We start from the raw sequence: 20305 nt of genomic DNA on the forward strand, positions 1-20305 counted from the left end.
TTTGAACAATTTGTATAAAATACTTAAATTGTTAATTTAAATATAACCTTATAGGATCAACTTAAATATAAATTTTAGTTCAACTTAAACAACCCAAAGAATATTTAGTAAATAGTTAAAAATGATAAATTGTAATGTCTTTCTAATAATGATTATAGTCTGGTTAATAAGGTTAAATATGTATCAAACTTAAAGTGTAATCATAAATAAACTAAAATTCAATATTAAAATAATATTTTTACTTCTACTTATAAAGTTATGTCTTTAAATTTTAACATATTATACTTAATTTATTAGATTTAATATATTGTTGTATATAAACCATTATCAGTTTAAAGCTATAACTTTTGAACAGTCTGGACAAAATACTTAAATTGTTAATTTAAATATAACATTATAGAGTCAACTTCAATATAAACTCCAGTTCCACTTAAAATATCCAAAGAATATTTTATGAATAGTTAAAAGTGATAAATTGTAGTGCTAAATGCAAAACTAAAATGTAGTATCATTTTAACTAAAATATTTCATAAATATATTTTTATAATCATTAAAAGTTTTCAAATAAGTAGCTTAAAATAACTTACAATAACAATAGTTAAAAATAACTCTATATAAATGATTATATTGTTACCTTTAAAACAAAAAAAATTGTTTGATGTTTTCAATAATTATATTGATAAAAATTAAAACGTTAAGCAAATAAATTTTAAAAAATTAATTAACAATAACAACAACTATAAATAACATTAAGTCATATATTATATTTAATTTTATTCATTTGTAACCCACGGGTAGAGGTCATTCAAAAGATTGAGATTACGCAGTTTTAGTAGATGTATATATATTATCATACAATTCAAAATAATTAATATATTATATCAACTTAGTATACGAATTATTATATCAAATTTAACAACAATATTATTGCTATATTTTAAAAAAAACATATATTTATAAAGATTTCAGCTATATAGATGCTTCTGCGCAACGCACGAACATTCACCTAGTATACTTATAAAGGAAACATTTTTCCTATCACCACATTCATTTGAAACTCCCATGTATTTTTCCTTTCACCACATTCATTTGAAACTCCCATGACTTTTCAATTTCTTTCTAATAATAATTATTAGTTGGTTAATAAGGTTAATTAAATAAATATCAAACTTAAAGTGTAATCATATATAAACTAAATTTCAATATTAAAATAATTTCTATACTTCTACTTATAAGTTATGTTTTTTAACTTTTAACATATTATACTTAGTTTATTAGTTTTAATATATTGTTGGAAGTAAACTATTATCATTTTAAAGATACAATTTTGGAATAATTTGCATAAATACTTAAATTATTAATTTAATTGTAACATTACAGAGTCAACTTAAATATAAATTTTAGCTTAACTTAAACAACCAAAAAATGTTTGTAAATAGTTAAAAGTGATAAATTATAGCGTCTTTCTAATAATGATTATAACTTGGTTAATAAGGTTAAATAAATATCAAACCTAAAGTGTAATCATAAATAAACTAAATTTCAATTTCAAAATAATATCTTTACTTCTACTTATAAAGCTATGTTTTTAACTTTTAACATATTATACTTAATTTATTAGATTTAAAATGTTGTTGTATATAAATCATTATCAGTTTAAAGCTACAACTTTTGAACAGTTTTGACAAAATACTTAAAATTTTAATTTAAATATAAGATTACAATGTCAACTTAAATATAAATTTAAGTTCCACTTAAAAATCAAGGAATATTTTGTAAATAATTAAAAGTGATAAATTGTAGTGATAAATGTAAAAATTAAATTGTAATCTCAATTTAAGTAAAATATTTTTGTAACATCCCAAATTTCGAGGCCAAAAATTTCACTTTAGAATTTAACATTTAATAAAGTGTAGTACCCAAAACATTGTCAAGGTTACATTAATTATAAAACATAAGGTCATGTCTTAAAATGATATCATCGGAAAAAAGAAAATCAGAGTACGATCCCAGAAAATCCGGTGCGGAAATCATGTGTGTGATTCGCCGCTACGCCACCGACTCTTTCCCCTTGGACGAAGAGGTACCTGAAACCACAATTAAAACTGTAAGCACGAAGCTTAGTGATTTCCCCCAACATACCACATACCATACAATAATATCGATATCTTTCAACCGGTAATCATCATCGGTATCTTTCAACCGGTAATCGTCATCAGTATCTTGCAACCAGTATTCATCATCGATATCTTTCAACCGGTAATCATCATCGGTATCTTTCAATCGGTAACTGGGGTCTATCCCCCTACTACTAGAATACAAAGACAAGGTATAAGCATATAATCAGGCATATCCGAGTACTGACCTACCCTTCGGTCCTAAAGACCACTGTCAGGGGAAAACTATCCCTATCATACATGTAATATATCATACAGATATATCTCATAACCAAACACGTATTCATACCAAGATAATTATCACAAAGACAATTGTAGCACTTGGTTGTAGGTCCAACTCGCCGAGTAGAGACGGGATCCGGAACACGTTTAAGTTGGCGACTCGGCGAGTCCATATTCTGGACTCGGCAAGTCCCCGCTGTCTGATGAAACCCTAAATTTCAAGGGTTTGCACCCTATTTAAACCCCCTTATCCGCCCCCAAGCTCGCTCCCCTTCACCCTCAAAGCTCTATACTTCGTTCAAGCCTTGTTCCTTGTGAGTTTGAAGCATTTTGGTGTGTTTTCTTGAAGATTTGGAGAGGGAAGGAGAGTAGATCAAGAAGAAGAGGAGGAGGTCAGGCATCTTTGAGCTATCTCAGTGTTTCCCTTAAGGTATAACTCGTTTCCCCTCTGTTTTCATGCTTTATAGACCCTTTTTGCTCCATGGAAGTCCTTCTTGAGTTTTTCCCCAAGCTTGATTGTGCCTTATGGTTTGTAATAAGTTGTTAGCCTCTAGATCTAAGTGTGTTCGAGCTCCAGGAGCTTAGATCTACTGCCTTTATGGAGCCATATTGCATGAAAGCCCTAGATCTACTCTTTTGGTGCATTTTGAGCCCTAAAACCTTTATTGGTGATTATCTACACGTAAATTTTAAAACTTTACGTGTTATTCATGCCCTAGAAACCCAGATCTATGAATAGCATGAGCTGGATTCAAGCAGAATCGCGTGTATAGTATTTGCATGTGGCCGACTTGGCGAGTCGTTCATCTGACTCGGCGAGTCGAGTTGCGAGTCCCCGATTTTTCCCCCTTTTTTTGTTTGCGGGGTGGAGTGGTGAGTCGTGGGATAGGACTTAGTGGGTCGGAAGCTAGACTCACTCGTGAAGTAACTCGGCAAGTCAATGTCATGACTCGGCGAGTTCAAGGCAATCTTCTTGTCTCAAGAACAACTCGGCGAGTTGTTCAAACAACTCGGCGAGTCACAGCTTAGAATGTTCTTCGGATGAAGATGAACTCGGCAAGTTGTTCATACAACTCGGCGAGTGGGATGAAGGACTAGTGGCCTTTAGTTAGAAGGAGAACTCGTCGAGACAATGCTTAACTCGACGAGTAGAGACGGGTTTATGGTCGGACAAAGGGATAGGGACTCGGCGAGTTGACAAGTCAACTCGGCGAGTCAGGCCAACTGACAGTTGACTTTGACTTGACTCTTGATTGGTAAAGGGTAAATGGTCATTTTACCCTGAAGTCGGTTAGCAGCATTTGACTAAGGGTTTTGTGGGAATTATAGCCGGAGGATTTCCGGAGCGGAAGCAGCAGCAGACAATCAGTTCCCACACAGATCAGCAGCTACTTTGAGGTGAGTTTCCTTCCAGTAGTAACGGGTCTAAGGCACCAAGGCCGGGCCGTATGGATGAGATGTTAGTGTTAGAGTGTGGGCCGAGCCCGTATCTCCTGGTTGAGCTGATTATGATATATGTCAGTATGATAGAATTGTCTTTACTCGTTGTCTGTGTGATACTTGTATATTATGGGTTAGCAGCTGAGTGTGGGCGAGGCTCGTATCTCTCTGAGAGTGGAGTGTGGGTGAGGCCCGTATCTCCCAAATAGAGGAGTGTGGGCGAGGCCCGTATCTCCCGGTTAGCGGAGTGTGGGCGAGGCCCGTATCTCCTAGCTGTTCATTGTACGTGTGTATGGTATGAGTTATTATGGGGGAACTCACTAAGCTTCGTGCTTACAGTTTTCAGTTTTGGTTTCAGGTACCTCTTTTTCGAAGGGGAAGGAGCTGGCGCGGTAGTGGTACATCACACACATGCTTTATATTCCACATTATGATATCACCTGGGAATTTGTACTCTAACACTTTTATGTTTTGTAAAAATGTTTTCCAGACATGCAATATCTTTTATGAAATGATATGATCGATGAACGTTTTATTCCTAATGTTTTGCTAAGCACACGTTTTAAAAATGAAATTTTTGGCTCGTATTTTTGGGATGTTACAAGTTGGTATCAGAGCCCTGGTTTGAGGGATTCGGACACACCTTTGGGGTTGACTGAACTCAAATCGAGGGATTAAAAGATTTTAAAGAAGAAAATATTTTCTAAAAGCTAAGTAAAGAGTTTTAAGAAGGAACGAAGTGTGTGATGTGCTCAACCGACCGAGCTCAAGTAAGTATTCCCCAAAGTACCCATATGAGCTTATGTTATGTTTATCAGTTTCAGTAAAACAGCATGCTAGAATAGGACTAAGGATCTAGGAGTGATGCCTTATGTGCCTGCTTATGTGCTTCAGTATATGAAAAGTTGCATGCTAGAACTGACTAGATAGCAGTAGGATAGCCTTTTTAGGTTATGCCCGATAGTACGAGTTTAGCATTGTATGTTAGTTTAGTTTTTCTCTTCGAGGATAGAGTTGCTTGAGATTGTTTCCTTTTGTCCAAATGTTGTTTGCTTTGTGCTATGTGGGATTTCAGTGATGGGAGTTAGCTGTTAGGTGAATACGTTAAGGTCACATGTGATCAGGGTTGAATAATCTCAAAGTGTTGGATTTGACCCTATTGCATAGCTCTTGTTTGAGTCCTAACCGTTGTAGGGATGAGTCCCTTACTCGAAGGATTATCCGAGCCTCGTCACATGTGATTGTATTCAGGTAATAGCTAATTGGCATCACCAAGAGACCTTCAGCAGCTGAGGACTGGGTTGGGTGGAGTCATAGGTTTCCTAGGGTAAGCCTAGGATAGGAGTAGCAGAGATCAGCGGTAGTGAAAGGGACTTGGTGGAGTCAAGTCAGTCCTTGGAGAAGGTACGGATAGATGTGGAAGGTAGTATGGGCCCGTACTACTGAAAGCAGAGGATCCGTACCCGAATCAAGGAAGGCCAAGATAAGACCAGGGAACTTGTAGTAGGTGTGATCCCTCCAGAGGTATCAGTATCGCTAACGATTGTTATTTATTTATGTATTGTAGAATGGTGGTACTACGTTCGAGGCCAGCAGTTGGCAGTACAGGAGAGGGATCGGGTTTGGGATCAGGATCCGAGCCAGTAGATGAGGGGCTACGCGAGTTCATCGCGTCAAAGATCACCAAAGGCATCCTTGAGTCGACCCCCATTATTTTCGGGTCTATCAAGGAAGGGATATTGGAGTTGATAGAGGATCGCCTCCGGGCATTCAGGTGCGACATGGCATCCGGTCAGTCGGGATCTTGCACACTGTCCTTCAAGGACTTCCGGGGCAGTGGTGCGCCGGATTTTCACGGGGCGAAGGACCCCATAGATGCCAGACGATGGATTGCAGACATTAAGTCTGCACAGATGATTAGCTTATGCCCTGAGGGGTCGAAGGTGAGGTTCGCAGCAGGATGTTTACGAGATCGAGCTAGGGATTGGTGGGAGTCCGTGGGGGACTCATTGGGAGCCTCGGTTGTCGAGGCTATGACTTGGTCGGACTTCGCGACCAGGTTCAAGGCAGAGTTCGCGCTGGCTGTTGAGCTTCAGCAGCTGGCCAGGGAGTTCTTGGACATGCGACAGACGACGGAGATTGTGGTGGAGATCACCGCCAAGTTCCGGGAGAGGGCATTGTTGGTGCCCCAGTATGCGGGAGATGAGGATATGAGGAGGACCCGTTATCATGACATACTACGGGCTGATATCCAGGAGCATGTTAGCTTTTCAGCTTGCCCTACCATGGAGTCAATGATTTCCAGGGCGAGGGAAAGGGAGATTGATTTAGAGCACATTCGGAAGAGAAAGGCAGAGGCGGGGCAGGTGGTTGGGGATTCGTGGAAGAAGCCCAAAGGATCAGATGGGAGGCCGAAAGGCCAAGGGGAGCCGGGTCGCTGCGGGAAATGTAGCAGGTCGCATGAGGGAGCATGTAGGTTGGGATCATCAGGCTACTACAAGTGCGGCAAGATGGGGCACTTTAGCAGGGATTGTACTGCTCCTGTCTCGATTGTTCAGACATCTAAGTTGCTGTGTTTCCACTGCAATGTAACGACCCGTCTCCGGTATGACGATTCCATAGTATTTAATTAGAAGTTTTCAAGAGGGACTCGGCGAGTTCATAGCCCGACTCGCTGAGTAGGGACGGGATTTCGAGCACGTGTTAGTCGGCGACTCGGCGAGTCCATATTCGGGACTCAGCGAGTCTGCCTGCCTGGAAGAAACCCTAAATCCCCGGGTTACTCACTATTTAAACCACCTTATAGCCCCCAATCTCGCCTCCTTCACCCTCAGAGAGCTGTGAGAAAACCCTAATCCATCCCTTATTGTTTTAAGTGCTTTTGTGTGTGGATTTTGAAGGCTTGAAGAAGAAGAAGAAGAAAGGAGCAAAGAGAAGAGGTGTAGAGCAAAGATCCAAGGGCAAAATCAGAGTTCATTGAGGTATTTCCCTGGATTCCTTCTGTTTTATGCTTTATACCTCCATAAGAACTCTTCTAGAACTAGTTTGATGCTTTTCTCAAACCTTATGATTGTATGGATGCTCTAATAGGCCGAGATACCCTTAGATCTATTCATTTAGGAGTTGTAGAGCCCGGATCTATTGCCTTTGTGAAGATACTTTGCATGAAAACCCTAGATCTAGCCTTTATTATGCATTTTGAGCCATTTTATCTTCATGGATGTATATGGGCACGTAAAGATAGAATCTTTACGTGCTAATCGAGTTAAGGGAGCCCAGATCTATAAGTTTTATAGACTGGATTCAAGCAGAATCGAGTTTAGAGTTGCTGCATGCAAGAGACTCGGCGAGTCGGAAGAACGACTCGGCGAGTCGAGTCGCGAGTCCCCGATTTTCCCTTTTTGAGTGATGCCGAGTGGGGACCAGTGAGTGGTAGAGTGGACTCAGCGAGTTGGAGGTCAGACTCAGTAATGGAGGGACTCGGCGAGTTGTTCATACAACTCGGCGAGTCCAAGGTAATCTTCTTAGATCGAAGAACAACTCATCGAGTTGTTCATACGACTCGGCGAGTCAGATGCAGATTGCCTGAGTTTTAGATTCGAAAGGGAACTCGTCGAGTTGATGCCATACTCGACGAGTAGCAGTGAGTAGGGTTGAGAAGTGAGAATAGGGACTCGGCGAGTTGGCGGCCCAACTCGGCGAGTCAGGTCAACTGTAGGTTGACTTTGACCAAGAGAGTTGACTTTGACCAGGGGTAAAAGAGTTATTTTACCCCAATGCAGTGATTACTGTTTGATTGAGTGTGTTTATGGAATTATAGTCGGGGAGATACCGGAGCAGCAGCAGATAGTTTCCAGAGCCATACACACAGCAGCCAGTTCACGAGGTGAGTTTCCTTCCAGTAGGAACGGGTCTACGGCCACAATGCCGGCCCGTTTAGTTAGTAGCAGTTCCGGACTTCAGTCCGAAGCAGTAGTTCAGTATGCTTGATGTCTATGTGATTCAAGCATGTTTGTGTGTTATATGTTCCGGATTACGGTCCGATGCAGTATGCAGTATATGTGTTTATGTTAGCTGATATGTGTTATGTTGTGCTATGATCAATAGTTTCGGACTTCGGTCCAAGGCAGTTAGTTCCGGACTTCGGTCCAATGCAGTCAGTTCCGGACTTCGGTCCGATGCAGTCAGTTCTGGACTTCGGTCCGATGCAGCTAGTTCCGGACTTCGGTCTGATGCAGTGGGCAAGGCCCAGTATGTGCTTATATGTATTGTATGGTATGTGGTAGTTTGGGGGAGCTCACTAAGCTTCGTGCTTACAGTTTCAGTTTTTGGTTTCAGGTACTTCCGCAAGCAAAGGGAAGAGCTCGGGATGATGGCATTACACACACCACAGTTTCAGTTTTTGTCCTGGGAGTTGACACAGTTTCCTTAGATATGTTTTGAGACAGTTGTGATACATCATTTTCACAGTATTTTATTATGGTTTTTATTATGTGATATTCAGATTTATGGTTTTTGGTTATATTAAAAATGAAATTTTCGGGTCGTATTTTTGGATCGTTTCAAGTTGGTATCAGAGCCTTGGTTTGAGGGATTCGGATACACTTCCGGGTGTATCTGAACTCAAACTAAGGGGAAAATAAAAAGGTTTTTAAAAAAGGAAAATGTTTTCTAAAGAATTTTGAAAGCACTTAGAAAGAAAGGAATTTTTAAACGAGATAAGGGTGTGGTGCATGCGATCAGCCGAGCTCAAGTAAGTACTCTCAAATTACCCATACAAGTTTATTAGTTCAGTTTCAGTTTTAGTCCCAGTTTCAGTTTCAGTTTCAGTAGAACAGCATGCTAGTATAGGACTAAGGATCTAGGAGGATGTCTTATGTGCCTGCTATATGTGTTTCAGCTTTATGAGTATTGCATGCTAGTATTGAGTAGACAGCAATAGGATAGCCTGTTTAGGTTATGCCTGATAGTATGAGTTTAGCATTGTATGCTAGTACAGTTTCCTCGTTATGGGGATAGGATTGCTTGAGTAGTTTCTTGTGTCCGAATGCTGCTTGCTTTGTGCTTTGTGGGACTCCGAGTGATGGGAGTTAGCCATCAGGTGAATACGTCACGTCACATGTGATCAGGGTTGAATAATCTCAGAGTGTTGGATTTGGCCCTATTGTGCAGCTCTTGTTTGAGTCCAACCGTTGTAGGGACGAGCTTTTTACTCGAAGGATTATCTGAGCCTCATCACATGTGATGGTATCCAGGTGATGGCTAATTAGCATTATAAGGAGGCCTTCAGCAGCTGAGGACTGGTTGAGTGGAGTCAGAGATTTCCCTAGGGCAAGCCTAGGATGAGAGTAGCAGAGATCAGTAGTAGTAGAAGTGACTTGGTGGAATCAAGGCAGTTCTTGAGGAAAGTACGGATAGATGTGGAAGGTAGTATGGGCCCGTACTACTGAAAACAGAGGATCCGTGCTCGAATCAAGGAAGGCCGAGACAAGACCAGGAAGCTAGTTGTAGTATCAATGATCCCTCGAGATATTTCAGTTTTCTGACGTCGTTGTGATGTGTTTCAGAATGGTGGTTTTGCGTTCGAGACCAGCAGCCGGCAGTGGAGGTGCCGAGGAGGGATCAGGTTCAGGCTCGGGGGACGAGCGCATGGATGAGCAGACCAGAGAGTTTCTTTCTTCAGAGATTACTCGTATCATTGTAGAGCAGACTCCTGTGATCTTCAGTTCGATCAAGGAGGGTATCCTAGAGCTGATGGATGAGAGGCTGGGCACCTTCCGTGCCGAGGTGGTGGCCATGATGGGGTCGCGCACACTTACGTTCAGGGAGTTCTGGGCATGTGGAGCTCCAGACTATCACGGGGCACGGGACCCCATAGCAAGTACTAGATGGTTGGAGGATGTGGCCAATGCGTTCCGCACTAGTAGGTGTCCCGAGGGGGACAAGGTCAGATTGGTGTCCTGTATTCTGAAGGACAGGGCACGGGATTGGTGGGAGGAGGTCGGGCATACCATTGGAGATGATGCAGCATTGGATGCCATGACCTGGGCTGACTTCTCTACCAGGTTCAGGGCGGAGTTTGCACCGGTTATTGAGGTGCAGCAGTTAGCTAGAGAGTTTCAGGACCTCACCCAGACTACAGAGACTGTGGCGGAGATCACCGCCAAGTTCAGGGAGAGGGCTCTTCTCGTTCCTCAGTACGCATCCGATGAGGAGATGAAGAAGGCCCGTTATCATGAGATGTTGCGGAGCGATATCCGCCAGTTTGAGAGCCGGTCCAGCTGTAAAACGCTGGATGACATGATTGCTAGGGCTCGGGAGAGGGAGATTGATCTCGAGATGGAGAGGAAGAGGAAACCGGAGGCGGTTTCGGGTACTGGTAGTTCGGGCAAAAAGCCCAAGGTTTCAGATCACAGATCCAGGAGTCAGTAGAGCCACGGTCGATGTGGCAAGTGTGGGAGATTGCACGAGGGGGCGTGCAAGGCAGGGAGTTCCGGCTGCTACAAGTGCGGTCGGATTGGGCATTTGAGCAAGGATTGTACGGCCCCTGCTACTGCCGTTGTAGGATCAGATCTGATTTGCTTTCAGTGCAATCAGAGGGGACATAAAAAGTCCCAGTGTCCAAGTTTAGCCGCAGCAGGGAAGGTGGCTGCACCTGCCCCTGCTACCTTGAGGATTACAGATGGCTGACAGGGTCGAGCTGAGGCGCCAGTGGTGAAGAGTAGGGCATTTCAGATGACAGCAAAGGAGGTGCGAGCGACTCCTGATGTGGTGACGGGTATGTATTTTCCCTTCATCTCTATTTTTACTGATTGATTGTTGCTTATGATTATATGTTTTGTATAGGGTCGTTCTCTGTGAAGGGCATTCCTGTTATGGTATTATTCGATTCGGGGGCTACCCGATCATTCGTATCACTTGCGCTTAGCAAGAGATTTAGTAGAGCTCCAGGGGAGCTGGATTGTCCACTAAAGGTTGAGATAGCAGATGACAGGACCGTGAGGGTCGCTATAGTGTATAGAGGGTGTTCGCTTCAGTTGTTTGACGAGCAGTTTCCGGTGGACCTGATTCCTATTCCCCTGCGAGGGAATAAGGTTATAGTAGGCATGGATTGGCTGAGCCCCAATGGGGCGGTGATTGATTGTGAGCAGCAGTTAGTGAGGGTTCGCACTCCCAGTGGGGGAGAGTTAGTGATTCACGGCGAGAGGCCACAGCACGGACCGACCTTTTATTCCGCCGCGAGAGCGAGACGTTATTTCCAGTAGGGTTGCGCTGGATATATAGCTTATGTAGTAGATGCCTGGGAGAAGGGTAAGGTGGCAGTAGATGATGTTTCGGTAGTGCGAGACTACCCGGATGTATTTCCCGAGGATTTACCGGGAATACCTCCTAAGAGGCAGGTTGAGTTCAGGATCGACCTGATTCCTGGTGCGGCTCCGATAGTCAAGGCACCGTATCGTCTAGCTCCCCCAGAGATGCAGGAGTTGTCTATGCAGCTGCAAGAGCTGCTAGACAAGGGTTTCATTCGGCCGAGTAGTTCGCCTTGGGGAGTGTCGATCCTGTTTATGAGGAAGAAGGATGGGTCGCATCGTATGTGTATAGATTACCGGGAGTTGAATAAGGTAACGGTGAAGAACCGTTACCCACTTCTGAGGATAGATGATTTGTTTGACCAGCTTCAGGGAGCGTCTTGGTTCTCCAAGATCGATCTACGCTCCGGTTATCATCAGATGCGGGTTAGAGATGAGGATGTGCAGAAGACTGCTTTCAGGACCAGGTATGGTCATTATGAGTTTGTGGTGATGCCATTTGGGCTCACCAATGCTCCAGCCGCGTTCATGGATCTCATGAATCGCGTGTGCAGGCCGATGCTGGATCGGTCAGTGATAGTATTCATAGATGATATCTTGGTGTATTCCAAGACACAGGAGCAGCACGAGGAGCACCTGAGGGAGGTGCTGGAAGTTTTGAGGAGGGAGAGACTTTTCGCAAAGTTCTCCAAGTGTGAGTTCTGGTTGCGCGAGGTGCAGTTCCTTGGTCACCTCGTCAATCAGAAGGGTATTTTGGTGGATCCGGCCAAGATAGAGGCCGTGATGCAGTGGGAGGTCCCGAAGTCTCCATCCGAGATTTGGAGCTTCCTAGGGTTGGCAGGGTATTACCGGAGATTCATTCAGGATTTCTCCAAGATAGCAGTGCCGCTCACCCGACTGACCAAGAAGTCGGTGGTATTTCGTTGGGGGCCTGAGCAGCAGGCAGCATTCGAGACCCTCAGACAGAGACTGTGCGAGGCTCCGATCCTTACCTTGCCAGAGGGAGTAGAGGACTTCGTATTCTACTGTGATGCCTCGATCACAGGTATGGGAGCAGTGTTGATGCAGCGAGGCCATGTGATAGCTTACGCCTCGAGACAGTTGAAGCCTCACGAGGCTAATTATCCTACCCATGATTTAGAGCTGGGGGCGGTTGTGTTTGCCCTCAAGATTTGGAGACATTATCTTTATGGGGTCCGTTGTACTATCTACATGGATCACAAGAGTTTGAGGTACCTTATGGATCAGCCGAGTCTGAACATGAGGCAGAGGAGATGGTTGGATGTGCTGAAGGATTATGACTGTGAGATCCTTTACCATCCAGGGAAGGCCAACGTGGTGGCCGACGCCCTAAGCCATAAAGTGTCGGCAGCCCCTATCAGAGATTTGTGTTTGAGGATGACAATGATCACTCCATTGTTGGAGCGGATCAAGGAGGCTCAGGTTGAGGGCCTCAAGGAGGAGAGGCAAAAGTGTGAGAGGATAGTGGGCTGAGTAGCTTCATTTGATTATGACAGTCGGGGATTGCTGACGCTTCACGGGAGAGTGTGGGTACCGTACTGGGGTGGAGTACGACAGGTGTTGATGGACGAGGCTCATAAGTCTCGATTTTCTATCCACCCAGGGGCGACGAAGATGTATAGAGATTTTCGACCCGATTATTGGTGGCCCTGCATGAAGCGGGACGTCGCTTGGTATGTTGAGAGATGCCTGACCTGCAGGAAGGTCAATGCGGAGCACCAGAGGCCTCACGGCAAGATGCAGCCATTAGACATTCCCGTGTGGAAATGGGAGGACATCACCATGGATTTTATCACCAAGCTTCCCAGGACCGCACGAGGAGTAGATTCGATATGGGTAGTAGTGGATCGGTTGACGAAGAGTGCTCATTTTATCCTGATCCAGGAGAGTATATCGGCAGAAAAGTTAGCCGATATCTATGTGCGTGAGATCGTGGCACGTCACGGAGTGCCGGTATCAGTGGTGTCAGACCGAGATGTCCGTTTTACCTCCAGATTCTGGAAGCGGTTTCACGACAAGATGGGTACTCGCCTCCATTTCAGCACCGCTTTCCACCCTCAGACGGACGGGTAGAGCGAGATGACGATTCAGACTCTCAAGGACATGCTCAGGGCATGTGTTCTGGATTTCGGTGGCAGTTGGGATATGTATCTTCCGTTAGCGGAATTTTCGTATAACAACAGTTATCATGCGAGCATTGATCGACCTCCCTTTGAGATGATTTATGGGAGGAAGTGTAGGACCCCGATTTGTTGGAGCGAGGTCGGTCAGCGAGTCATTGGGAGCACAGAGGTGGTGCTCAAGACAACCGAGTTCATCCAGCAGGTCCGTAGTAGACTGCAGACCGCGCAGAGTCGGCAGAAGAGCTACGCCGACAGGAGGCGTTCAGACTTAGAGTTCCGGGTGGGTGATATGGTTCTTCTGAAGGTCTCACCTTGGAAGGGTGTCATCAGGTTCCGGAAGAGGGGCAAGCTGGGTCCCAGGTTTATTGGTCCTTTCAGGGTTTTGGCCCGGGTGGGTCGGGTTGCTTATCGGTTGGATCTTCCTGAAGAGCTTAGCCAGATCCACAACACTTTTCATGTGTCTCAGTTGAGGAAGTGTTTGGTGGATGAGTCACTAGTTGTTCCCCTAGAGGATATTCAGGTTCATAGTAGCCTGAATTATATTGAGAGGCCGGTCGCGATTGTGGATCGGAAAACAAAGACCTTGAGGAACAAGGAGATTCAGTTAGTGAAGGTGCAGTGGCAGCATCGGAAGGGGTCTGAGTGGACGTGGGAGGCTGAGGAGGAGATGAGGGTACACTACCCGGAGTTATTTGCAGATTCAGCCGTAGCAGACTTCGAGGACGAAGTCTAAGACAAGTGGGGGAGAATTGTAATGACCCGTCTCCGGTATGACGATTCCATAGTATTTAATTAGAAGTTTTCAAGAGGGACTCGGCGAGTTCATAGCCCGACTCGCCGAGTAGGGACGGGATTTCGAGCACGTGTTAGTCGGCGACTCGGCGAGTCCATATTCGGGACTCGGCGAGTCTGCCTGCCTGGAAGAAACCCTAAATCCCCGGGTTGCTCACTATTTAAACCACCTTATAGCCCCCAATCTCGCCTCCTTCACCCTCAGAGAGCTGTGAGAAAACCCTAATCCATCCCTTATTGTTTTAAGTGCTTTTGTGTGTGGATTTTGAAGGCTTGAAGAAGAAGAAGAAGAAAGGAGCAAAGAGAAGAGGTGTAGAGCAAAGATCCAAGGGCAAAATCAGAGTTCATTGAGGTATTTCCCTGGATTCCTTCTGTTTTATGCTTTATACCTCCATAAGAACTCTTCTAGGACTAGTTTGATGCATTTCTCAAACCTTATGATTGTATGGATGCTCTAATAGGTCGAGATACCCTTAGATCTGGTCATTTAGGAGTTATAGAGCCCAGATCTATTGCCTTTGTGAAGATACTTTGCATGAAAACCCTAGATCTAGCCTTTATTATGCTTTTTGAGCCATTTTATCTTCATGGATGTATATGGGCACGTAAAGATAGAATCTTCACGTGCTAATCGAGTTAAGGGAGCCCAGATCTATAAGTTTTGTACACTGGATTCAAGCAGAATCGAGTTTAGAGTTGCTGCATGCAAGCGACTCGGCGAGTCGGAAGAACGACTCGGCGAGTCGAGTCGCGAGTCCCCGATTTTCCCTTTTTGAGTGATGCCGAGTGGGGACCAGTGAGTGGTAGAGTGGACTCAGCGAGTTGGAGGTCAGACTCAGTAATGGAGGGACTCGGCGAGTTGTTCATACAACTCGGCGAGTCCAAGGTAATCTTCTTAGATCGAAGAACAACTCATCGAGTTGTTCATACGACTCGGCGAGTCAGATGCAGATTGCCTGAGTTTTAGATTCGAAAGGGAACTCGTCGAGTTGATGCCATACTCGACGAGTAGCAGCGAGTAGGGTTGAGAAGTGAGAATAGGGACTCGGCGAGTTGGCGGCCCAACTCGGCGAGTCAGGTCAACTGTAGGTTGACTTTGACCGGGAGAGTTGACTTTGACCAGGGGTAAAAGAGTTATTTTACCCCAATGCAGTGATTAGTGTTTGATTGAGTGTGTTTGTGGAATCGTAGCCGGGGAGATATCGGAGCAGCAGCAGACAGTTTCCAGAGCCATACACACAGCAGCCAGTTCACGAGGTGAGTTTCCTTCCAGTAGGAACGGGTCTACGGCCACAATGCCGGCCCGTTTAGTTAGTAGCAGTTCCGGACTTCAGTCCGAAGCAGTAGTTCAGTATGCTTGATGTCTATGTGATTCAAGCATGTTTGTGTGTTATATGTTCCGGATTACGGTCCGATGCAGTATGCAATATATGTGTTTATGTTAGCTGATATGTGTTATGTCGTGCTATGATCAGTAGTTCCGGACTTCGGTCCGATGCAGTCAGTTCCGGACTTCGGTCCGATGCAGTCAGTTCCGGACTTCGTTCCGATGCAGCTAGTTCCGGACTTCGGTCTGATGCAGTGGGCAAGGCCCAGTATGTGCTTATATGTATTGTATGGTATGTGGTAGTTTGGGGGAGCTCACTAAGCTTCGTGCTGACAGTTTCAGTTTTTGGTTTCAGGTACTTCCGCAAGCAAAGGGAAGAGCTCGGGATGATGGCATTGCACACACCACAGTTTCAGTTTTTGTCCTGGGAGTTGACACAGTTTTCTTAGATATGTTTTGAGACAGTTGTGATACATCTTTTTCACAGTATTTTATTATGGTTTTTACTATGTGATATTCAGATTTATGGTTTTTGGTTATATTAAAAATCAAATTTTCGGGTCATTTCATGCAACCAGAGGGGCCACAAGAGGGCCAATTGCCCCCAGTTGACAGCATCAGCGCCAGTTAAGGTGCCAGCTCTAGCTACCCTGCAGATTACAGATGGCCGACAGGGCAAGGCAGAGGCTCCAGTGGTGTGGAGCCGGGAGTTTCAGCTGACGGCAGAGGAGGCACGCGCGGCACCCGATGTAGTGACGGGTATGATTCTTTCCCTCTACTTTTTTTTATGATGTTATGATATTGATATGTGCTCTGTGTATATGCATTAGGATGTTCCATGTGAACGGTATTCCAGTTCAGGTGTTGTTTGACTCGGGTGCCACTCGATCATTTGTTTCCCTTGCGCTTAGCAAGAGGTTCACTGAGTCCTCGGGCACATTGGATTGCCCTTTAGAGGTACAGATTGCCGATGATCGATCGGTACGAGCATCAGCAGTGTTCAGGGATTGTGTTATGAGGATATTTGAGGAGCGTTATTTGGTGGATTTGGTTCCCATCTCGTTGCGGGGGAACAAGGTGATTATAGGCATGGATTGGTTGAGCCCTAATGGGGCGGTGATAGATTGCGCATAGCAGCTAGTGCGGATCACGACCCCGAGTGGGGGAGAGTTGGTGATTCATGGCGAGAGGCCACATTGTGGACCTGCAGTATGTTCAGCAGCGAGAGCTAGGCGCTACCTTTAGCAGGGTTGTGAGGGATTTGTCGTGTATGTTATGGATACCCGGGACACGGGAAAAGCGACGGTGAGCGAGGTTCCAGTGGTGCGAGACTACGTTGATGTGTTCCCGTAGGAGCTTCCTGGAATACCTCCGGAGCGTCAGGTGGAGTTCAGAATTGACCTAGTTCCTGGTGCGGCTCCAATAGCCAAGGCACCCTATCGGTTGGCTCCTCCCGAAATGCAGGAGTTGTCTACGCAGATGCAGGAGCTGCTAGACAAGGGATTTATTTGGCCGAGCAGTTCACCCTGGGGAGCCCCGATCCTGTTTGTGAAGAAGAAGGACGGGTCACATCGGATGTGTATAGATTACCGGGAGCTGAATAAGGTAACGGTGAAGAACCGTTACCCACTCCCGAGGATTGATGACCTCTTTGATCAGCTGTAGGGAGCATCTTGGTTCTCCAAGATCGACTTGCATTCAGGTTATCATCAGATGAGGGTCAGAGAAGAGGATGTACAGAAGACCGCGTTTCTGACGCGCTATGGCCATTATGAGTTCGTGGTGATGCCGTTCGGGCTCACCAATGCTCCTTCCGCGTTCATGGACCTCATGAATCGTGTGTGTAGACCGATGTTGGATCGGTCTGTGATAGTTTTCATTGATGACATCTTGGTTTATTCTAAGACGCAGGAGGAGCATGAGGAGCATCTGAGAGAGGTTTTGGAGACCTTGAGGAGGGAGAGCTTGTACGCCAAGTTCTCCAAATGTGAGTTTTGGTTGCGCGAGGTGCAGTTTCTTGGGCACCTCGTCAACCAGAACGAGATTTCAGTAGACTCGGCCAATGTGGAGGCCGTGATGAGGTGGGAGGTTCCGAAGTCTCCATCCGAGATTTGGAGTTTCCTAGGATTGGCAGGCTACTATTGGAGGTTCATTCGGGATTTCTCCAAGATAGTCGTACCCCTGACACGGTTGACTAGGAAAGTCGTGGTCTTTCGATGGGGGCCTGAGCAGCAGGCAGCGTTCGAGATTCTGAGGCAGAGATTGTGCGAGGCGCCGATCTAAGCCCTGCCCGAGGGCGTGGAGGATTTTGTGGTACATTGTGATGCGTCGATCTCAGGCTTAGGCGCAGTGTTGATGCAGAAGGGGCATGTCATTGCTTACGCCTCGACGTAGCTGAAGCCTCACGAGGCGAACTACTCCATGCATGATTTGTATTTGGGGGCGGTGGTTTTCGCCCTCAAGATTTAGCGGCATTACCTCTACGGGGTTTGATGTACCATTTACATGGACCACAAGAGTTTGAGGTACCTCATGGATCAGCCGAATCTGAACATGAGGCGGCGTCGGTGGTTGGACGTGGTGAAGGATTATGATTGCGATGTCCTTTACCACCCGGGGAAGGCCAATGTGGTGGCTGATGCGCTTAGCCGCAAGGTGGCGCCGATCAGGGATGTTTGCATGAGGATGACTGTGGTGACTCCCCTTTTGGAGCAGATTCGGGTGGCTCAACAGGAGGCTATGAAGGAGGAGCATCGGAAGAGTGAGCGAATAGTGGGTCAAGTCACCTCCTTCGATTATGATAGCCGGGGGTCATTGACACTACACCGTAGGGTGTAGGTGCCGTATCATGGAGGCGTGCGCCAGATCTTGATGGAGGAGGCGCACAAATCTCGATTCTCTATTCATCCAGGGGCGACGAAGATGTATAGGGATCTTCGTCTAGACTATTGGTGGCCCTGCATGAAGCGGGATGTGGCGTGGTACGTCGAGCGGTGTTTGACCTGCAGGAAGGTCAAGGCCGAGCATCAGAGACCGCACGGCAAGATGCAGCCATTGGACATCCCGTTGTGGAAATGGGAGGATATTACGATGGATTTTATCACAAAGCTTCCCCAGACGGCGCGAGGAGTGGATTCGATTTGGGTCATCGTGGATCGATTGACCAAGAGTGCCCATTTTATTCTGATTCAGGAAAGTATCTCGGCCAAAAAGTTGGCCGATATCTACATCCGGGAGATAGTGGCACGGCACGGGGTGCCAGTGTCGGTGATATCACATCGAGATGTGCGGTTCACTTCCAGGTTTTGGAAGAAGTTTCATGATGAGTTGGGCACTCGTCTGCACTTTAGCACCGCTTTTCACCCGCAGACGGATGGTCAGAGTGAGCGGACCATCAAGACTTTGGAGGATATGTTGCGGGCATGCGTGCTAGACTTCGGTGGTAGCTGGGATATCTATCTTACCTTGGCTGAGTTCTCGTACAACAACAGCTACCATGCGAGTATTGACCGTCCTCCATTCGAGATGTTGTATGGTCGGAGGTGCAGGACCCCGATATGTTGGGGTGAAGCTAGCCAGAGGGTCATGGGGAGCACCGAGGTGGTGCTCAAGACGACCGAGAGAATCCAGCAGGTTCAGAGCAGGCTTCAGACTGCACAGAGTCGATAGAAAAGTTATGCCGACAAGCTTCGATCAGACTTGGAGTTCCAGGTCGAGGATATGGTTCTCCTGAAAGTGTCGCCTTGGAAAGGTGTCATTCGATTCAGGAAGCGGGGCAAGTTGGGCCCGAGGTACATTGGACCGTTCAGGGTTATAGCCCGGGTCGGCAAGGTGGCATATAGGTTGGATCTGCCAGCCAAGCTCAGCCAGGTCCACAACACCTTCCATGTCTCCCAGTTGCGGAAGTGTCTCGTGGATGATTCAGCGGTGGTGCCATTAGAGGATATACAGGTTGATGACAGCCTGAACTACATTGAGCGCCCAGTCGCGATCCTCGACCAGAAGTCGAAGGATCTAAGGAACAAGAGAGTGGAATTAGTGAAGGTGCAATGGCAGCACCGAAAGGGTTAGGAATGGACTTGGGAGCCGGTGGAAGAAATGATGGAGCATTACCCCGAGCTGTTTCAGGACCGAGCGGCAGACTTCGAGGACGAAGTCTAAAATAAGTGGGGGAGATTTGTAGCACCTGGTTCCTGGTACGTAAAATTTATCTTAGCGTTTTTCATTTTTAGCCTTGGACTCGGCAAGTTGTAGGTCCAACTCGCCGAGTAGAGACGGGATCCGGAACACGTTTAAGTTGGCGACTTGGCCAGTCCATATTCTAGACTCGGCGAGTCCCCGCTGTCTGATGAAACCCTAAATTTCAAGGGTTTGCATCCTATTTAAACCCCCTTATCCGCCCCCAGGCTCGCCCCCCCCCCCCTTCACCCTTAGAGCTCTATACTTCGTTCAAGCCTTGTTCCTTGTGAGTTTGAAGCATTTTGGTGTGTTTTCTTGAAGACTTGGAGATGGAAGGAGAGTAGATCAAGAAGAAGAGGAGGAGGCCAGGCATCTTTGAGCTATCTCAGTGTTTCCCTTAAGGTATAACTCGTTTCCCCTCTGTTTTCATGCTTATAGTCCCTTTTTGCTCCATGGAAGTCCTTCTTGAGTTTTTCCCCAAGCTTGATTGTGCCTTATGGTTTGTAATAAGTTGTTAGCCTCTAGATCTAACTGTGTTCGAGCTCCATGAGCTTAGATCTACTGCCTTTATGGACCCATATTGCATGAAAGCCCTAGATCTACTCTTTTGGTGCATTTTGAGCCCTAAAACCTTTATTGGTGATTATCTACACGTAAAGTTGGAAACTTTACGTGTTATTCATGCCCTAGAAACCCAGATCTATGAATAGCATG

The sequence above is a fragment of the Lactuca sativa genome, chromosome 2, assembly GCF_002870075.4.
Source record: "Lactuca sativa cultivar Salinas chromosome 2, Lsat_Salinas_v11, whole genome shotgun sequence".
Classification (NCBI taxonomy): Eukaryota; Viridiplantae; Streptophyta; class Magnoliopsida; order Asterales; family Asteraceae; genus Lactuca; species Lactuca sativa.